The sequence below is a fragment of the Canis lupus genome, chromosome 2 (assembly GCF_011100685.1).
Source record: "Canis lupus familiaris isolate Mischka breed German Shepherd chromosome 2, alternate assembly UU_Cfam_GSD_1.0, whole genome shotgun sequence".
Lineage (NCBI taxonomy): Eukaryota > Metazoa > Chordata > Mammalia > Carnivora > Canidae > Canis > Canis lupus.
Window position 1 is genome coordinate 41,156,773 of NC_049223.1, and position 21,328 is coordinate 41,178,100.

At 38.2% G+C, this 21,328-nt stretch overlaps 1 protein-coding gene across 25 annotated transcripts in view; it reads right to left on the bottom strand.

The window, feature by feature from the left end:
- JAKMIP2 (janus kinase and microtubule interacting protein 2) overlaps positions 1-21,328 on the bottom strand; it is a 175,802-nt gene that overhangs the window by 90,024 nt on the left and 64,450 nt on the right. The window contains exon 1 of one of the 25 annotated variants that reach the window (XM_038530573.1): positions 6,161-6,305. The exons of the other annotated variants lie outside the window; for them this stretch is intronic. The gene's annotated coding sequence lies outside the window, so the exon portion shown is untranslated. Of the gene's footprint in view, positions 1-6,160; positions 6,306-21,328 lie in introns of those variants that run through there. 25 annotated transcript variants of the gene reach the window in all.

The window sequence follows — 21,328 nt, forward strand, 5'->3', positions numbered from 1 at the left end:
ACCCACAAAATATTAATGCTGTTCTCCCGAATAAGGACGATTATAGAGGGAAGTGTAATTCACGATTGACTTAATCATAGTGTTATTTTATCCCATTAAATTCTGGAGTATAATAATAGTATCTAATTATTCAGAAATTTAAGCAATATACTTTCAAATGTAAGCAACTTACATCTGAGAAACACATTTTCCCCCCCAGTACTTTCCTTGGCTTATTACTTCCTGCATAAAAAGTAGGAATTACAGTTTCTCATTTAAGGTTTGAAACTATTTCTAAAGACAGTCTTATTAGGAAAAGCAGTCTCAAAGGCTCAAAATTTTTCCCCACATGGACCTTTACAGGAAGATTCTGAGAGCCAAATTTCCTCTTTGTACTGTAAGTATTCTTTGATATTTCCAAAACTCTGGGGCCCTGGCCTATGACATTCTAGATCATAATAGCATTTGTATAGACAATTATTAAACTTCATCTGTTTACTCACCTCATACTGTGACAGATGAATGCTACTGCTACTGCTAATCATCATCATCATTATTATTATTGGCTATTTACTAAAGCTGGCCGCTGTGCTAAGCTATTTAAAAGCATTATCTTTTCAGCGCTCTGAGGTAGGTGTTAAAAGTCATCTAGTCCAACCCTGAATGTATGATTTATGAATCCTCTCTACAACTCCCCACTGGGAGACATCCGACACTCAAATAATGAACTGCAGGCCTGAAGATGTGATGAGTGTTGGAACAGAGAAGCAAAGCAGACACTACTAGAGCACAGAGGAGATCCAATTCCCTGGGGAGGACTCAGGCTGCTTCTAACAGAAGGCATGGTTGAGCTGAGTCTTGAAAGATGAGAGAGTACTTGTCATATGGTTGAAGGAATAAGGAAGAATTGAATAAATATAAGATTTGGTAAGAACCACAGATGTACCAAGACTATTGATTAACCAGAGTTGTGAGGATAGGGGAGGTGGAGGAATGTGGAAAAAGCCCATTTTTGCATCTGATACTAAGCTCATCTGAATTCTTAATCTTCAGGTAAAAGTTTCAATTTGAGGTGAAGTGTTCCACATTCTGAACTGGACAGTGAAAAATAGTTTAATAATAACTATTAAAATCTGGCTGTATGTCCAGCACAGTACTTACCATTGCATACATATTATTTCACAAAATCAAATTCATGAGCTAGATATCATTTTCCCATTATACAAGAGAAGAAATGAAAATTTAAGATTTGCCCAAATTACACAGCCCATATGTCTTATGAGCCACTCATTCGTTCAATTGTTCCTTGAGAGCCTCTGATGTGTCTGTCAAAATTTAAAAGTCAGTCAGCCTGATTCAAAAATGCTTGTTTTAACCACTACATACCACCAGTCCCTCATTTAGTATCAGAAAGAGAATCTATATTTTTTTTCTTTTTCACATTATTTTTTAAAAGATTAAAAAAAATTTATTTGAGAGGGAGAGACAGAGCATGAGCAGGAGGAGGGGCAGAGGGAGAGGGAGAAGCAGGCTCCCCACTGAGCAGGGAGCCAATGTGGGGCTGGATCCCAGGACAGTGAGATCATGACCTGAGCCCAACGCAGACTCCTAACTGGCTAAGCCACCCAGGTCCCCCTCACATTTATTATTATCTTTAAAACTCTCAGATGACTAAAAAACAAGTCATAGTCAATAGAAGTCAAAGTGTGAGGCTACTAAACACATTTCTTGTCCAGAGCATGACACAGAGATTTAACACAAAGTTGTGTACCATTACTTTACCGATGCTCTGAGTGTCGACTAAGTTCATCACTTAGGCTGTTTCACTGATACATCCCATTTTTCAGGGCACTTATAATCTAGCAGTTAACATTTTCCTGCGTGAAACAGGGTAAGACAAGGGAGTACTTTACTCTGGCAAAATAATATACACAAAATAGCTATTAAGTCTTAAATGATCACATGAGAGAAATAATTAGATAAGATGAGATTTGAAGCCTAAGTCTAGGGCTGTGGTGGAAAATCTAGGGCTTCATACAGAGACTGACAAAATACAACCGAAAGTGGTAAATGGGAATCATTAATATTTCCCTTGTATTCATTCAGATGGGGTAACGGAGACTTAGTGAAGACATATGATTGGCTTGCGGCCCAGAGCTGGTAAGCAATGGGGTGAGGTTGTCATCCAAGCTGTTTGACCGGAGAGCCTCTTGTCTTCGCTCTATCACTATAGTACCTCCTTCATAGGGAGCTGGAGAAAATTACATGGAATAATGCAGGTAAAGGGTTTAGCAGAGTAGGTGTCAAATAAGCACTCTCTTTAACATCAGTTTGACAAATACATGTGAAAACTTAATCGCTGCTAATCACGGTTTCTTGGCCATGAATAAATAAAATAAAATATAGAACATACACTTCTGGCTCATGGAGCTAATATGTTAGATGGGAAAGGCACACAATAAGCATGGCAAATAAATAAGTACTATGCTAGATTATGATAAAGTGCTCTGGGAAAAAAAAATAACAAAGCACAGAAGTGATAGGAAGTGTCCAGATGGGATTGTAATTTTAGATAAGGAAAAGTCTAACCAAATATTTGGATAAAGGCTGGAAGGGAATGAGCCATGCAGATGCCTGGGTGGCGGAGGGTGGGGTGGGGTGGGGTGGGGGTAGTTTTCCAGGTGGAATGCAGGACAAGCACAAGAGCTCCACAGTTGGTACGGACATCCAAGTTCCAGGAACTGCAGGCAGCCAGGGAGGCTGGAGGGAATGAGCAAGCTAGGACAGCAGCCAAGTTGAGGGCACACATTAATGGAAGGGCAGTGTGTGCAGACCATGCTGTGCTTTTTAGGCTAGTTTATATCAGCTTGGGTTTTTACTCGAAGTGATGGCCCACAGGAGGGTCTGACAGGAGGATGCCCTGATGTGACTTATTAGGCTTTAGCATTTCAGTGACTGCCAACATAAGATTAAGAGTAGAAGAATTTGCATGAGAGAGAGTTCTGGAGGCTGTTGCAAAAATCTAGCTTAGAGATGGTGGTGGCTGAGGCAGGGATGGGAGCTATGGAGGCAGTTAAGAAGGATCAGATATAAGCTGCTGTTAATCCTTCTTATATTGTCACCTGGCCAAAATTATGACCAGTCAATTGTTGAGCTGAGATGCAAAGCCACATAGGCCTGACTGAGGTTTTATACAATGTGCTACACTCTTTGTCTCTGACATGTATTAAGCTCCCAGTCTAAGAAAGGCATCATGCCAAGCACTGCAGATGCAAGAGATGAGGGTGACTGTCCCTGCCCCTTTAAAAACTTAACTCTATTAAGAGGACAGTTCACCTTAACTATAAGCAGAGCATTTTTTTTTTTTAAAGCAGAGCATTTTGTGGCCATATGCATTCCTCCAATAGATATATTGGGTGCAGTTTGAGGTGTTGGAGATAGATGGACAGAAGGTCCTTGCTCTCATGGGGTTTATATTCTAGTGGAGTGAGACAAACAAAAATTAGCAAGAAATAGAAATTATATAGCATATTAAAAGGGAGTAAGGAGGGACTTCAAAAAGCTCCAACCCATACCTGTGCAACACTCTTAATGCTGAAAAATGATCAACGATGTAATGTCCGTGTAAAAGTAACTGGCTTAATAAGGTGATATGTCCAGTCTACAAATCAGTATGCAGCAGTTTACAAATACGTAAGTAAATCTAATGGATCGATGAGACTCACCTTACTTCCAGACAGACAACAAAAAGCAAGATAACGAGTGAAGGAAAAGGCCTGATGTTATACACACACACCTCTATGTGCACGTATATGTATGGAATGCCACCATATACTCTGGAACGACAGATGACAGGGTGAATTTCATGTAGGGATCAAAAAGGTTTCCTAGATGCTTCACCTCATGAGCTTCCAACCCTATGGAGAACGTAGCTGTAACCCTTCCCTTCTCAGCTGTGGGCCAGTCCACAGGCAATCCTCCACAGCTGTGTGGCTTTGTGGCCCTACACAATACACTGGGTAGTCCTCTGCCCCACCTTGATGACAGCTCTGACAATTAGGTACTTTGGTTTACTCTGAAAAAGCTGAGACCCTTAAAGAGGGCAGAGTTGGTCCCAGGTGAGAACAGGATTTCTTCAGTTTTCCTCCTGTCTCCCAAGGCCTTCTCTGGGACTCGGGAGGTGACAAGAGCCCCTCCTGGCCTCCTTTCTCCTCCTCTGCCATCGTCTCCTTGAGCAGTGCCTCAATTCATCCCAGATCACTCCAACCTGGATCACTAAGTGTGACAAACCACTCCCGCCAATGTGCTAACAGGTAAGGTTTGTGTTCATAAACTCTCCCATCCCCCCATACATGAGTTTTATTTTAAAAAGGGATTTAGGAGGCACAAGCGTTGCATGAGATTGTGTATGAGGAAACTAGCTGTTACCCATAAACCACTGTACTTAAATTGAGTTATTAAAATGATTATTAACTCTCCCACCCTCTCCACAGTACACACATTAAATGTTATGATTATTATTAACCTTCTCACCTCCTCCGCAGTATACACGTTGGGAAATGCTATTGCTAAACCCCCTCCTCCAGCCCTGCTCCTTCTGTCCCTGGGAAAGCATTCACAGAAATTGTGCTAGGTTTAAAGGCCAAGGATTTTAGTCTTCCCTATTCCTAGTGTTGCTTAATAGTCTTTCTCTTTAGAAGCTTACAAGGTATTAGAACATGCTTTATCTCATCCATATTCATAGTGAGACTGAGGCAGACTCTAGCGTTCCCATTTTGTAGATGAGAAAACAGGCTCAGTTAACCTAACTTGCCTTCTTCTAAATGTCAGGTTCACATATCATAACCCAAGCTTTGACCCCAAAGGAAGTTTTGCCACATAGACTTTTTCTCCTATAGCCTTGTCCAAAATAGGGGAGTGTTTCCCCTCTTTCTACTCAAGAACACCTGAGGTTGATTAGGAGGCTACAGAAGAAGGAGCCCTGGATCTAGAGTGAAGACTACATGGTTTGTGACTGTCCACACCTCATGAAAGGATGTCGGGATGGAAGCCCATGGGCTGCACCTGCGGGTGGAGGCTCTTGAAATTCTTGGTTCCTGTGTTTCCCTGCATCGGTATCTGTTTCTTGATCCTCCTTCAAGTCATCAAATAGAACGTTCCTTCACACATTGCATCTCCCTTGCACGGTCCTCTCTTCCTTAAATTCTAATGATTTCAGCTTGAATGTAATTGACTCAAGGAAACTGTTGTAGGTTGAGTCGTGTTCCCTAAAAAATTATGGTCAAGTTCAAAGTCCCAGTACAGTTGAATGTGACCTTATTTGAAAATAGGGTCTTTGAAAATGTCATCAATTAAAAGGAGGTCTTCCTGGATTAGAGTGGGTCTTTTTTTTTTTCCAGTTGTCTATATTTCCTTTTTTTATAATAAATTTATTTTTTATTGGTGTTCAATTTGCCAACATACAGAATAACACCCAGTGCTCATCCCGTCAAGTGCCCCCCTCAGTGCCTGTCACCCATTCACCCCCACCCCCCGCCCTCCTCCCCTTCCACCATAGGGTGCGTCTTAATCCAGTGAATACTGTGCTTTTAAGAAAAGGAAAATTTGCACACAAACACACATACAAATACACACAGGGAACAACGCCTGGATGAAGGAGGCAGAGACTGGAGTCACACATCGACAAGTCAAGGAACACCAGGGATGTGTGTTCCTTGCTGTGGCAGCAACCAACAGAAGCTTAGAGAAACGCACACAAGAGATCTCGGAGCTTCCAGAAAGAACCAACTCTGCTGACACCTGGGTTTAGATTTCTGGCCTCCAGAACTGAGAGAGAATACATCTCTGTTGTTTGTGCCACCCACTTTTTGGTAATTTCCCATGGCAGCCCTGGGAAGTCTTCCTGTTTTTCCCAGATCAAGCCAGGTTCTCCTACTGCACATTTTCACAGCATTGGCTATTTTTTCTAAATAGCGTGTGTCACAGCATTGATTTTTTTTTTTTATCAATATTTATCGTCTAACTAAAATGGATGCCCTGTGAAAACAGATGATGTCGGGCTTTGTTCTCTATAGTGACTATTATAAAAACAATACAGTATGCAATAAATATTTTTAAATAAAACAAAGAATGAATGAATAATTAGATTGATGCAAATGCAAGAAGAGAGCAGAGCACTTACAATTTTGGCCTGAGAGTGTGGGAAAAGCGTTCACCTGAAAGCAAAACAAAAAAATCTCCCTCTCCATCTCTCTCTGTCTCAGAACTGTCTCTTCTTCTCTCATTCTCTGTCTCTCTTGCTTTTGCCAAGTTAGATTCAGAACATTTGTCTTTTTAAAAATCTGTGGGGAATGATAAGATTGACAAGACAGTTAATAATATCAGGGAAAACTGTCAACTCCAACACTGATGATAAACACTGTAAAACTGTGGAAAATGAAAACAAATGATTTCTTTCTAGAAGTTAGAGAAAGGGGATACTCTATCATTTTTTTGTCTTATTGAACAGCACAAAAGTAATTATCTGTACCATTAATTTTGTATACAATCTAAAACAGCAGACAATTCTTATTTGACAAAAACAGTAAAAATCATACCTATTTTTCTATCTTTAGTTAGCTATTTATAAATATAGTCACATACTCATCTATCTTAAAAATTACAGAGAAATGATGTTGCACAATGGTTAAGGGCAAGAGCTCTGGAGTCAGACCCTAGATGTAAAAACCAGCTTTAACCACCTATAGTAGTTATATTGGACTTGGACACAGTACTTAACTTGTCTTTGCCCACCTTTTAATTTCTGCATTATAGGGTTGTGGTGTGGATGAAATAACCTAATATATGCAAATATATACAAGAGTAATGGTACACAGTAAAACTCAATACATTTTAGCATTATTATTACTATTAGACATCTGACATTTGATGAGACCATGGTGAGTAGTCATTGAGATAATCTCATCCATTTATGTCATAACTATAAATTACAAATCATTTTCTTTTTTCATCTTTCAGAATTAAAAAGTGATGAGTGATGATAAATAGACTGGTGAGTGGTGCGTGGGGTTAGGAATGGCAAAGGGATTTTGCAAACACCTTTCTTTGTAATAAAAAAATGCTGAAAATTAATCTTTCGAGGGGCAACAGGGAGTGGAGGGCATAAGACAACACATCCAAAACATGAAATTATAACACCTTATTTCCATTCCAGTGGAAGAATTAACTTATTTTTATGGTAATTTTTTAAGTTCAAGTTTTTGTCTTTAGTCTCAGTCTTGTCAAGCCACAATTTCAAAGGATTGTTAAAAACTCAGGTTTAATGGCTTAAGTGGGTAAAAGACTCAGAATCCCAATTAATTTTGTGGTTGAAATTCTGATTAGACATTCCACATTTCAGTATAAATTTAAATCTTTTAAGCATATCTATGGTGTTTCTTCCTTCCCAAAGAAATATTTTCTTCTACTAACATTTTCAATTACTTGTTAATGAACTTTATGGACAATTATTTAATATATTTAAACTTAGCTCTTCTCTTGGTGTCAAATAGAGTCACTTTCATTCAATCTGAGATTTAATGTTGACTGGTTAGCTGGCAGGTGCTACTGCCTACACTGGAAAACTGCTGAGGTTTAAAAAATCCCTTTACGGTTCTGTTTTAGCTAGAGAAGATAAAGTTCATTTTCCAAGGGGATGCCACCGGCTCATTATCTTTTTGGGTGTTTCCTATCTTGTCTTTGTGGCTAATTTGAGGATCATAATGCTATTACGGGCAGCGAAAATAGAAACAGGACTCCTCAGTGGGCTGTCTACACCACAAGCAGTCATTACCCCAGGCCAGAACTTCCTGACAGAGAGGCCATGCAGGAAAATGAGCTACTCCAACAAGATTCCTACAGGTCCTGTAATTGTCTAGTGAAATTGATAGGCTATGCTTGTCAAAGCTGCTATTTGTCATTCTCCCGGACTCCCTCCGTGTTTGTGGCTGGCAATTTCCATCTGCATCTTTTACAGTCTGGTATATAATTTGGCCTCTTCTGCTTCTCTGAATTTTGCCTGTGTGTTACTTATCCTTTTGAGCCTGTGTATTTCACAAACTTTCCTTATCTCTTACCACTATTCAGATTCATTCTTTGCTGTTAGAAAAGTTAGAGTTCATCTTTGCAAATAATACAGTAAAGATGTCAAGTGAAGAAAATGAAACACAGAAAACAAAGTTGTTTTTATAGGCACAGAAATCAAATTTTATATCTCTTGTCCTTTTTAAAAAAATTATTTGAGAAAGAGAAAGAGAGAGAGAGAGAGAGTGAGTGGGGGTGTGGAAGGGGCAGATGGAAGAGGAGAGAAAATCTTAAGTAAACTTTGCACTCAGATCCCAACATGGGGCTCGATCCCACAATCTCTGAGATTATGACCTGTGCCAAAACCAGGAGTCAGACGCATCACACAGGTGCCCCTTATGTCTCGTCCTTTTGACCAAAGTAATGAATATATGTGGCTCAAAGCTTATAAAATTGGGACAAATTCTGTGTTTGATGTTTTAAATTGGAAGCTGAATAAACTGAAGGGACAGAATAATAGAAGCACATGCAAGCAAGTCAATTTGTTTTGTTTGTGATCATTTTTGGACATAGGACTAGAAGAACCCCTCATTCTCAAAATCAGATTATAGATGAGTATTCACGATCAAGTTAGAATCAAAACAAATTAAAGATATGATAAGTATTGGGATCCCTGGGTAGCGCAGCAGTTTGGCGCCTGCCTTTGGCCCAGGGCACGATCCTGGAGACCAGGGATTGAATCCCACGTCGGGCTCCCGGTGCATGGAGCCTGCTTCTCCCTCTGCCTGTGTCTCTGCCTCTCTCTCTCTCTCTCTCTGTGACTATCATAAATAAATAAAAATTTTAAAAAAGATATGATAAGTATTAACACTCAGGACTCCTATGGAGTGATTTTTATTTCAAATCTGGCAGTTAATAGATAGTTACCAATCCAACTGAATTAAGGGCTCTTTAGCACAAGCTTAAACAAAAGCCTATTCATTGGTTGACAGTCAAAGATAAAAATGAAAAGCAAAATGGCACCATTTGCCGGGTTTCTTCCCATATCCACTTTATAAGGTAGAAAACCCTCAAGGATCCAGGCTTTCTTTCCCTAAGACTCAAAATAAGTAAAATTTATGATGGCTTCTCTTAATCTGCAGCTTGGCTAAACCAGTTCCTGTATTTCCTCTCTAAGGAGAGCCAGATGAGTAGGATTCCTTCTTATGGCATTATCTAACAGTGATAGCAGTGCTCCAATTGAATGAAGCAAGCCTAGCTTGTGCCCTTGGCCCAGACATTTTTATTCTTCCTTAGCTTCTAGCCAGCAAAAGAGGCTTCTCTTTTCTTCTCCTATAGTTATGGAAACAAAGGTGTATCTGTGTGTGTGTGTGTGTGTGTGTGTGTGTGTGTGTGTGTGACAGAGACAGAGAAACAGAGAAAGTCAGAAAGCTAGCTAGCTCAGAAAATTTTCTCCCTCATTTATACTCATTTATTACATAATGATTTATAGGAGTTGAGAATAAATGTTTGACATATCTTCTTGATATATCATAAGTTAAGTAAATCAAAGATAGAAGTTAAATAAATCAAAACATTTTTTTCTGGTAAGGTTATACGGAATAATACATATTTCTATTATACTTTAAAGCCACAACACATCCAGTATCTAAAATCTGAATATAGGGATCCCTGGGTGGCGCAGCGGTTTAGCGCCTGCCTTTGGCCCAGGGCGCAATCCTGGAGACCCGGGATCGAATCCCACATCGGGCTCCTGGTGCATGGAGCCTGCTTCTCCCTCTGCCTGTGTCTCTGCCTCTCTCTCTCTCTCTCTCTCTCTCTCTCTATGACTATCATAAATAAATAAAAAAATTAAAATCTGAATATAATATTAGAATATTGCTTCTGTTTTAAAGGAGAGAAAAAAACCAAAACTATATTCTATGAGATCTTTTCAGTATTACAGAGTGTTACCTGTCTTAACTCTCTCCAATCCAACAAGGTTGGGTAACTACAAAAATAATGTTAAGACATATCCCAGTGGAGGCTGGATGAAATTTTGTAAGCAGATATCAAATGCCAGGCATGCTTAAGATTTTGTTTTATATGGTATGAGGTTTACTGAGACCAATGACTGCACAATTTTGAGTGATGTCATTCATGTATGCTCTCTAGAATTGTGCAAAGTGGTTATACAAAAATAAATACAATATAGTCTTTCATTCGTGCCCTCTGGCCCATAGAATGAAGACAACCTTTCTGGCATTGAAAGCTCTTTACAATCTGGCCCAAATCTCATTTATCACAATATGTAGTCTAACATTTGTCTATAAAGAATCTATTTGCTACCCACCTTTTCCCGTAATTGGTCTATACTCTTCTACCCCTTCTTGCCTTTGCTCATCCTGTGACCCCAATCTAATAAAGAAATAAATATATACAAATATATATATATAAAACATATAATATATGGTAGGAAAACACTAACACACACCAATTATGTGCTGTAGGTAAAGGAAATTGAGAGAAATAGAGCTGGAAAGAAATTTAAGCCAGCTAAAAGCCTTGTTTAGTAGGTCAAATGGATTGCTGATGGTTTGAATAGGTGTGTGACATGAACAAAGTTGTGCATTAGTGAGTCAAAATGGGTTACAGTAAAAAAATTACTGCAATTGTTAAACAAGACAGAATTTGGCTTTAACCTGGTTGGATACAGAGAAGACAGATATAGAAAGATTTCCAGGGTAAGAAAAGGGAATTGACAAACAGATCTGAAAGTTATCTACATTGGTGAGAAAATAATTAAAGGAGTCTTTTTTTTTATATATATTTATGTATGTATTTATTTAGTTAATGAGGGGAGGAGCAGAGGGAGAGGGACAATCTTTTTTTTTTTTAATTTTTATTTATTTATGATAGTCTCACAGAGAGAGAGAGAGAGGCAGAGACACAGGCAGAGGGAGAAGCAGGCTCCATGCACCGGGAGCCCGACGTGGGACTCGATCCCGGGTCTCCAGGATCGCGCCCTGGGCCAAAGGCAGGCGCCAAACCGCTGCGCCACCCAGGGATCCCAAAGGAGTCTTTTATAAGAGTAAATAAGAATAAGACTATGAAGAAAGAGGGTAGGAAGACAGAAAAGTGAGGTGGTTAGGCTGAGTGGCTTAGGACATTGAGATTAATTAAAAAGAATTTCTTTAAAAAAAAAAAAGAATTTCTTTTCCAGCCATACACTGATCTAGTTTTCTTAAACATTTTGCCCACTTAAACACCTGAGTTTACAGGTTAACAAGAATAGCAACAACCAGTAATAGACCAACAATAGGATTCCAGGAATATAAAAAAAAAAAAAAAATCACAGATGATTCGATCCTAGGGGGATCAGCCAAAATGTGATGATTCTTGGACACTAGGGATAGGAAATAAACCCTAGTACCTATCAAGAATATGGCCTTTTATTTTATGAAGGAGCCTGCATATAATTGGGTTTCCAAAGAGAATTAAATATCAGCCAACTCTACCAGAAGAATACCAAGGGAAATTGCCACAAGTCATCCATCTTTTATGTTGGTGTGTGATCTGAAAGTATACTACCTATGTTATTTGAAAACATGTTGGATGAAAAACCAGTGATCTAAGTGAATGGAAGGAAGCAAATTGAAAACCTATTTGGAGAGGCATACTGTCAAAATAGATCTCAAAAAATTCTCCCAGATAAAGTTCCAAGGTAGAAAATTTTACTGGGAGAGAGAAGCAGACAATAAAATCAGACTTACAGAGATTCAAATATTGAAATTATCAGGCACAAAATGTAAGTCATGTATGCTAAAAATATTAAAACATAAAGAGATTTTGAATACAAGCACTAATTATAAAATAGACAATTTTAATAAAAATTATGAAAGTAATCACACAAATAGAATTTCTAAAATAACCAAAATTGAATCTTTATAACAATAACTGAAAGTTTATGAAGGAAAAAAATAATCATAGTTGAAAATTAAATGAATGGTGACTATCAACTTAGATACAAATGAAGAAACACTTAATGAGCTGGAAGACAGAGCTGAAGAAATGAATCAATAGTACAAACAAAATGAGAGTGAAAAAAAGGCATACGAGGTTGACACAAATGTAAATCAGAGCAAGAAAGTCTAATATATATCTTATGGTATCTCCAGGAGGAGAAAATAGGCAAACTTGGGGAGAAGTAATATTTGACGAGATAATGACAGCTTCAGAGTTTAGCAAGTGTCTTATGAGGGAAATCCAGCTGTATGTTTGAATTTCCTTCATTGTGTCACTACTAAATGTTCTGAATCAGGACCAAGCCCGATTCTCAGCCTGCAGCCAGAACTAAGAATTAGCAAATCACCAAGGAAAAAAAAGCAACTGCAGATCTTCAGATCACTTCCCAAAGTTTCTCTCCTTTCTGAAATTTTAGTCCCTCTGGTCTTCCTTGCTTCCTCAGCTTTCTAAATGCCTTTAAAATACAACGTGTGTAACATATTATGGCTTTTCTAGGTATTTGCAGTGGGAACATGGACCTATCATGAACTGCTTCATTCTAGCAAGAAGAAATTTAAGGATGTTTTGATATTTGAGCATATTCAATTGGTTGGACCATTTGTGAAGAGGGGAAAGTGACAGAGGGAAATAGTGGTAGCTAGGAGTAAGAATATATAGAACCTTGTAGGATATAGTAAGGATTTTGTTTACCCAGACCTGTACCATCAAAATATCATCAGGACCAATGCCATGAATAAAAAAGTCTCTAAGGAGAGACATAAGATATAGAAAAGTAATACAGATTCTGGTTAAAGAGTAGTGAGTATCTTGGGATTACACGAAGGAGGCTTGGATCCAAAGATAATAAGTGAATCATGCTGCCACCAGATACTGGTTTGTAGTTGAGTGGTAGAGGCAGGATATTTTAAAGATGAATGAAGATTCCTTCTCCTTCCCCTCACAATTGGTACAAGTAAGATGATAAGTAGAGAGAGAAGTAGGAACCTTGAGAATCTTGTTGGCAAAAGTTAAGCTTCAATGATACCGAAAATGATTGCCCCCTAATCTTACATTCCCATCATCTCTACATATAGAACCTCCTTCAGGGAACCACCCCTCTTCCATCCTCACTCCATATGATTTCAGTAGAGCCAACTGCTTCTCCCTCTACCTCTCTCCTACTTGCGTGGCAAAAGATTGATAAACGATCCATAGATGGTCCTAGCAGCTCGTTCTAGGATGGATGTGATTTTGTCTGGTGAAACTCAATTCCAGGACTTTTTATGGAACTATTTTGCTCAAGTTGATGGATACATCTGGTAGTGGCTACCTTGCCAACATTAAAGTAGAGCTAATACAGAGGGCAGTAGAACCCAAGACAAAGAAAGACTGAGAGTACATTGATGATCCAAATATGCTTGAGGACAGCTCTATCTCTAGACTTTCCATTTACATGGTGTAAGTTACCCTTCCTGTTTACATCAGTTTGATGTCACTTGTAAAACAACTCCTGACAAATACACTTGAAAAAATTTGAAATGGATGTTATTTGCTTGCAACAGAATGGGAATTTCCTAAGGCATAAAAAAGCCAATCTAGAATTTCAAAGCAGTAAAGAACTTCAGGTAAAGAGTATGTTTTGACTTGTTTCGAGTCTCAGAGCTAGTTAATGGTAGATCTAGTGATAAAATCCAGATCTCTCATACTTTCTTCTGTCAAGAAGAGATGGTTTTGTGCTCTCCCTTTGTCCCCCTGCCTTCCCCCACTGAGGTCTTTGGTACTAACATCAGTACAAAGAGGAAAGCTAACCAGGGCGGGATGATGCACTCTCCTGCAGGGCTAAATTATCTATTAAAGATCATTCAGTTTCTCCATAGAATATCAAATGGATTCTCTTTGATAATCAATCAGCACGACCATTATGGTGAAGTCTGACAGATTTGGATTCTTTAACTTCTTACAGATTTTTGACTGTTAGTAATTTTTTGTAGTTGGTAAGACTGATTATTCTGACTTTGAAGAAAAGATCTGAGGTGGAGTTAGGAAGCTTCTCAGAAGCAGAAGCATTACAGTGTGGCTGTGTGTAAAGACGGTCAGAGGCCCAATGGAGTTGTGTTTGTTCACTTTTCTGATGGATGCAGCATTTACTGGGTAAAGCCGGAGAGAGAAAATAGCACTCACAGCATAGCAGAGTGTGAATAACAAGGTACAAGCAAACATCTGAACACAAATCAGCCGGGATAATTTTATCTCATCATCTGTTATAGCCAGGATGCATGAGCGAAATCACTTTGGAATCTGCTTATTGGTGCTACAAGGGAGAATATTCCTTGCTCTTAAGGATAATTATCCTCTGATTACTTGATTCCTTGGAATGCCTTTTGAATCAGACAAGCCAAGCCCATTGTGAATGTGCAGAAAAACCTGTCTTGCTCAAACTAGGTTTGAACCCCAGAATTCTAGTACAATCATTTATCTTTTCTGCATCTTAAGTGGTAGATTATTGGCGTCAGAAGGGAATTGGAAGAGCACTTAATTCAGAGACAGTGAATGGTCACTTGTTAAGTAAAAGATATGTTTGAGGTGCTATGTGACTCTTGGCAAAACTCTCTACACTTTGGGCTTCAGCTTCCAGACCTGCAAAGTGAGAGTTGGGCTAAGTGAAATCTAAGGTCAATTTCAAGGGCAGAAATGCTCTGACCATCTATCCTAAGGATAAAGTGTGTGGGTGGGAGGTTGGTCTCTCAGTTTAATACAGCGCAGTGAAAGAGAGTAGTTCAATCTTATGCACAACTAAAGACTTGCAATTTAAAGCTATAATTCTGTTTTTTATGTATCAGGAAAAACATTTTTTAAAGTGCTTTTTTGGCATGGATGTGGGGAAACTGTCCTGTACTGTAGTGGAAAAGTAAAGTTGCACAATCTTCCTGCAGAGGTATGTGGCAACATCTTTGACAATTGAAAATGCACACACCCTTTGACTTAGACATTCTACTTCTAGGAATTTCTACCATAGGTATAGTTGCACATGTGTGAAATAAATGTGTAAGGTTAGTCACTATAGCATTGTTTGTAGTAGCAAGACACTGGAAACAATTTAAATATCACCCTCTACAATGGAATAGCTCTACAGTGGAATATCATGCAGCTGAGACAAAGAGTAGAATGGACAGAAGAGTTTTAAAATGTTGTTAATAAGGAAACACTCTTGAAGAAACGAATCACTTTAGCTACCTGATTAAAGAAAGGCTTAAAAGGGATGCTGGCTGTTTTCATCTTCCCCAAGTCTTGAGTATCAGGAATAGGTTCAAGGTCAGTAAGTGGGTTCTAACAGAGAATTGACCAGAAACCCTTTGCAGTCAGCACTGGTAAGGATAGGGAGGGAGACTCTGGCTGAGGTACTCTATTCATGATCTCTTCCTCTGTCTTGTCCCTCTTCCCAATGACGCCTGTGAATTAATGTCTTCTGTCATAAATATTCAAAATTCTTTTTCTTAACACCTTTAATGGCCACCTAATATAATGGACATCTCTCTAAAAAACTAAAAAAACAAAAAGAACAGTTATAGTACTGAAAACCTACAATGCGCCATGCAGTATGACTAGAAATTGATGAAAATTCTGCCATTTATCCTTAAAGTGACAATCTACCTAAATATTACCTCCATCTATCAGATGGGAAAACAGAGACTCTGAGAAGCTTAATAATCTACTCAGCAAATGACAGTCAGTAAAGGGTTCTTTCTGTTGTCAGAGCATATGTGTTTTTATCTTTGTGTTGTCCTCCAAGGCCTTTTTTGAGGACATGTGAACATTTTTTTTTTATACAGGAAGTTGAACAGTTTAAACAGACATTGTAATTTAATACATAGTAATTAATTCTATGTGTCAGGCATTGTGCAGAGTACCTGGCAAGTGCAGCCAAGCTGTAGAATCCCAGAAAGGACAGAAATGAACATGTGCTCCCAAGGGTGCTGGATGCCCATGATAGATGTACAGCCAATATTGATAAATACACTGTTTCCCAAACGTCAGACATTTTCATACAACCCACACAATTTTCACTCCAGTTACATGTTACCTATAATATTATCTAATTAATTTTCCTTTCATTCAACTCATTTTTTCCTTAAAGTCTATTTTGGCCTTCATCTAAGCAGACATATCTATAAGACCAAAGTTCTGGTATGTAATATTTTTCAATTAACTGCTACAATAAATATATAACTATAGGGGAAAAAATCCATCCTTGTCCCATTTAACATCACACTTTAGGAAATACTGTATTACTACTAAATTGTGGTAGAGTGATAGCGTCCCCTCCCATGACCCATGAGATACTCTTATTCTACTTTTATGATGCTATTGCTCACAGAAATTCAATGTGTAGCCACCAATTTTGCTAGCATTGGTACATCCTCCCTGGTGACATATCCCACTCCAAATTTGACAGATATACATATTTTCCGCCATGCATTCTCCTTCCAAATATTTAAGTAAGACTGTCGATGTGATATGTAACAGCGGGTTTGTGACACCGAATTTGGTGAGTCAATGTCTGCTACATAAATCAGGTCCAAAATAGCAAGTAAAGAGTCTTCCTAGCAAAAAGGAATTGAAATAAGAGGTGGGAAAGGAGCCATGATCTGAATTGATGTTTCCACAGGACAGAACTTGTGGCTGTTTTGAAGAAGGCTAAACATTGACCAGTCTGAGAAAGGTCAGGTACGAAAAAGCTTAAGTTGGGGGTGATTTTTTTTAAAAGATTTTATTTATTTATTTGACAGAGACAACAGGCAGGGGCAGAAGGAGAACGGAAGGCAGACGGAAAGAGAGAGGGAGAAGCAGGCTCTCAACTGAGCAGGGAGCCCAATGCTGGACTCGATCCCAGGACCCTGGTCATGACCAGAGCTGAAACAGGCAGGTGCTTAACTGACTGAGACACCCAGGCATCCCAGCTGGGGATGATTTCTGAGCACTTTCTCCTAAGAGTAGAAGTCAGAGAGAAGAGAGATTTGAATTTATATTATATACTACCAACAAATATTTACTTTCTAAAAGATTTTCTTAGGAGATATTCTTGGAAGTGTTATGGAGTATGAAGATATTTTTTTTTAATTTTTTTTTTATTTATTTATGATAGTCACATACAGAGAGAGAGAGAGAGGCAGAGACACAGGCAGAGGGAGAAGCAGGCTCCATGCACCGGGAGCCCGACGTGGGATTCGATCCCGGGTCTCCAGGATCGCGCCCTGGGCCAAAGGCAGGCGCTAAACCGCTGCGCCACCCAGGGATCCCGGAGTATGAAGATATTCTACACATTTAGATATATAAGATGAAATTCTAACTAGGGTCCAAGTGACAATGGAAGCATAATATCAATTTCAAAAAAAAGAAAAGACAAATGAAAATCGAAATAAAATTTAAAAAGGAAAGCAGGCCAAAGAAAGATCCATATTTCTCTCAGCCATGGGTTTCAGATATTGATTCTCAAGCTTTGAAGAGATTTAAGGAGGAGTTAGTTAAAACTATCTCTACACATTCAGAATTAACTCTAAGGTGAGGACACGGAATCTTCATTTTTAGAAGTTCCCAGGTGATTCTGATGTGCAAAATACTTAAAGACTTAACTGACAGCTACTCTGGTGGGAGGAGGAATAAATTGGAATTAGAACTACCAACACTTAGAGTTTAATTATGATTAGTTTAATCATTAATTTAAGAGTAAACAACTCTTTAAACTTGTTATTTTTCATCCACAATTTTAACTTCTGTTCCTTCCATTCTAATATGATCCCCCCACATACTTCAATATTCCAGAAATTGAGACACTGCTTACAACTGACATATTTTCTTTTCCTAAAAACATGGTAGTAAATCACTGTAATAAAATACAATGAATTATGTCTTAACCAAAGAAATACAGCATTTGTGAGTGACCTCAAAGGTCCATGGCATGAGGCCATTGTTAATATTGCGGTTTCCCAGGTTCGAACTATGGGTACTCTGAAACTAGTGGGCAGCCTAGGTTACTGCTAGTGAGTGATCCTAGGCAACTGCCAATATCCAAAGCAGCCTTACTCTTTAGAAGTGCAGTGACTTTTCTAAGTGTATGTGCTGTTGAAGTAAGCACTATGACTTTCCTAAAAGTGAAGCAACATTATCACCTCACCAATAGCACAATTTGTCTCCTGGTGAAAATCATCCTCCCGATACAGCCAATAGTTGGTCCTGGTGTGGGTGTGAAAAAACCTGAGAGTGATAAATAAATAAATAAATAAATAAATAAATAAATAAATAAATAAGAGGTCTTGAAAAAATTAAGAAGTTGAGAGCTGTGGCAGCAAGTAAGGTCTATCAAATGGTTCATATACATAGTTTAGATCTGTGGAGCTGTCTTATGTTTAAAAGATATATTTTTTAAAGATTTTATTTATCTTTAAATAAAAAGAGAGAGAGGCAGAGACATAGGTAGAGGGAGAAGCAGGCTCCCTGCAGGGATCCCAATGCAGGACTTGATCCCTGGACCCTGGGACCACGACCTGAGCCAAAGGCAGAGATGCTCAACCACTGAGTCACCCACGTGCCCTAAATGATATTTTGTAATTGTGTTATGAAAACTTCATTACATTAGGGGAATTGAGAAGATCTTACACATCTGCTGAGAATGTTAAGGATCTACATTATGCAACTATCACATACACTTGAATGTACTTGTGTATAAAGACATACACACAGACGTAAAATAAGTCAGAGGAGGACAAATACTGAATGATCTCACTTATATGTGGAATCTTAAAAAGCCAAATTCATAGAAATAGAGATCAGATTTGTGGTTGACAGAGGTGTGGATTGGAGTATAAGGGAAATGGGTGAAGGTGGTCGAAAGGTACAAATTTCCAGGTATAGGATAATTAAGTTCTAGCGCTATAATGCACAAGATGACTATAGTTAACAATACTGTACTGCATATTTGATAGTTGCTAAGAGAGTAGAGCTTAAAAATTTCCATCAAAATAAAAAAATCTGTCACTATGTATAGTAATAAATGTTAACTAAACTTATTATGGTAATTATTTTGCTATGAATACATATACGGAATTGTTAGGCTGTACATGTAAAACTAATACAATGAATACAATGTAATATGCCAACTATATTTCAACAAAAGTGAAAAAAAAATTCGTTGTATAAGAAAAAAGTAAATATACATGCACACATCCCCTTAAAATGTTTATGTACATATCTGTAATTACTTGTATATGCACCCATGCCTAAAATTACACACATGTAATTATTTCTATGCACACGTACATGGATTTATAAAAGCATCTCTATTTAAATATGTACACATGTATTGATGTGTACAAGTATGCCCTTTAAGTTATTTAAAAAATGCAACTAGGGCAGCCCCGGTGGCGCAGCGGTTTGGCGCCGCCTACAGCCCGGGGTGTGATCCTGGAGACCCGGGATCGAGTCCCACATTGGGCTTCCTGCAGGGAGCCTGCTTCTCCCTCTGCCTGTGTCTCTGCCTCTCTCTCGCTCTCTCTGAATGAATAAATAAATAAATCTTAAAAAAAAAAATAAAATAAAATAAAAAATGCAACTAAATGGCTTCTGTGGTCTATCCTACTAACAAAGTCACATATTAATGACTTATGCTGAAATCAATATAAAGTAAATGAGAGGAAAATATTCTACTCTTTTTATTCTTGTTCTCCTGCTTTGTATTTTTTAAAAGACTTATTTATTTATGTTTAGAGAGAGAGAAAAAGAAAGAAAGCACAAGCGGAAGGTAGGGGAGGGGCAGAGGGAGAGGGAGCAGTAGATTCCCCACTGAGCAGAGACTCCTATGCGATATGGGGCTCCAACCCACAATCCTTAAATCATAGCCTAGGCCAAAATCAAGAGTTAGATGCTTAACTGACTGAGCCACCCAGGCACCCCTCCAAAAATTTTTCAAAATATATTGCCAGTGCTTTATAATATTACAGAGATACATATATTCTGCAGTGACACAATTTTATATCTCTTCTATCAAATATATTAGCTATCAAAAAAGAAAAGTCAAATAAGATATCTAAAACCAACAGGTATGTATTATATGTACAGCAAAGTGTCAAGAAGTGAAAAACACAATATAGGATCTTTTGCAATGGGCTTATTTCACTTAAAAGTCAGAAATTGTAGAATCCAGTCTGAGCTTTGCCACCTACTAGGTGGGTGACCTTCAGAAACAAGTCAATTACGTTTTGAGATGCCATTTCCTGGTCTGTAAAATAAAGATGATAATACTTGCTTTATCTCCTTTTCAGAGTTGTTGTGAGGTCCATTAAAATAATATATGTGAAAGCAGTTTATATAGTGCTATACAAATGAAGGTTGTAGTTCTATCCTTCAATACCAATGTTTTAATGGTATTCAACTATATATTGTTATGGCACAATGAATTCAAAATGCACCAAGGTTCTGCTGAAGAGAAACATAAAATAAAATGATAGATGTGATGGGATACAGCTCTGAAAACTTAATTACATTATGCAAATGCAAGGTACTACTATTATTTTTTATCTTGGTGCAGATTTCTGAATCAGTTGTAAGGACACATTCCAAGGAATGAAATGTCTAGGTAAGAAATGACTGTTTCTGAAAAAAGAGGAATAAAAATATTTACAGTATTTCATAAAGCCAAAGTCTTAGGCTGATCTTCCTGAAAATTATTCACTTTGTTGACAAGGTAAAATGCTAAATGACAGCATTTTACAATGATAGAGACATGAATGGATCCACCTTAAAAAAAAAAAAAAACAAACAACTGTCCTTATTTTCATGTTCATAGGGACTTTGAGAACATGGGCTCCATGGAAAAGACAATAGAACCATGACTGCCAAGAAATAGATGCCTGTGTCTAATAGGAGGGGAAACATGCCATCAAACCCAAAGCCTAGGGTTTTCTAGGGTCAGGATGAGGTGGTTGCTGGTCCATAGGAGTGATGACAAAATAGTGTATTCTATTCATTTACATTTATTAGTTTATTCAACAAGTATTGATTTGGCATTGGGTACTATGCTTGGAAGTGGAGACTCAGTAGTGAATTAAAGTTAAGGGTTTCTTTCTTCCTGGACTTTTCAATTAGGCAGGAGAAACAAATGTTAAGGAACATGGAAACAAGGTGACAATATTAGTGACAATGCAGACAGCTTAGAGACAGATGCTATGGGAATTGGGGACAACCTAATTTTATTAAGCTTCAGTTTCCTTGTGGATAAAAGTTGAATAGTACTATCACTAACCTCATGAGT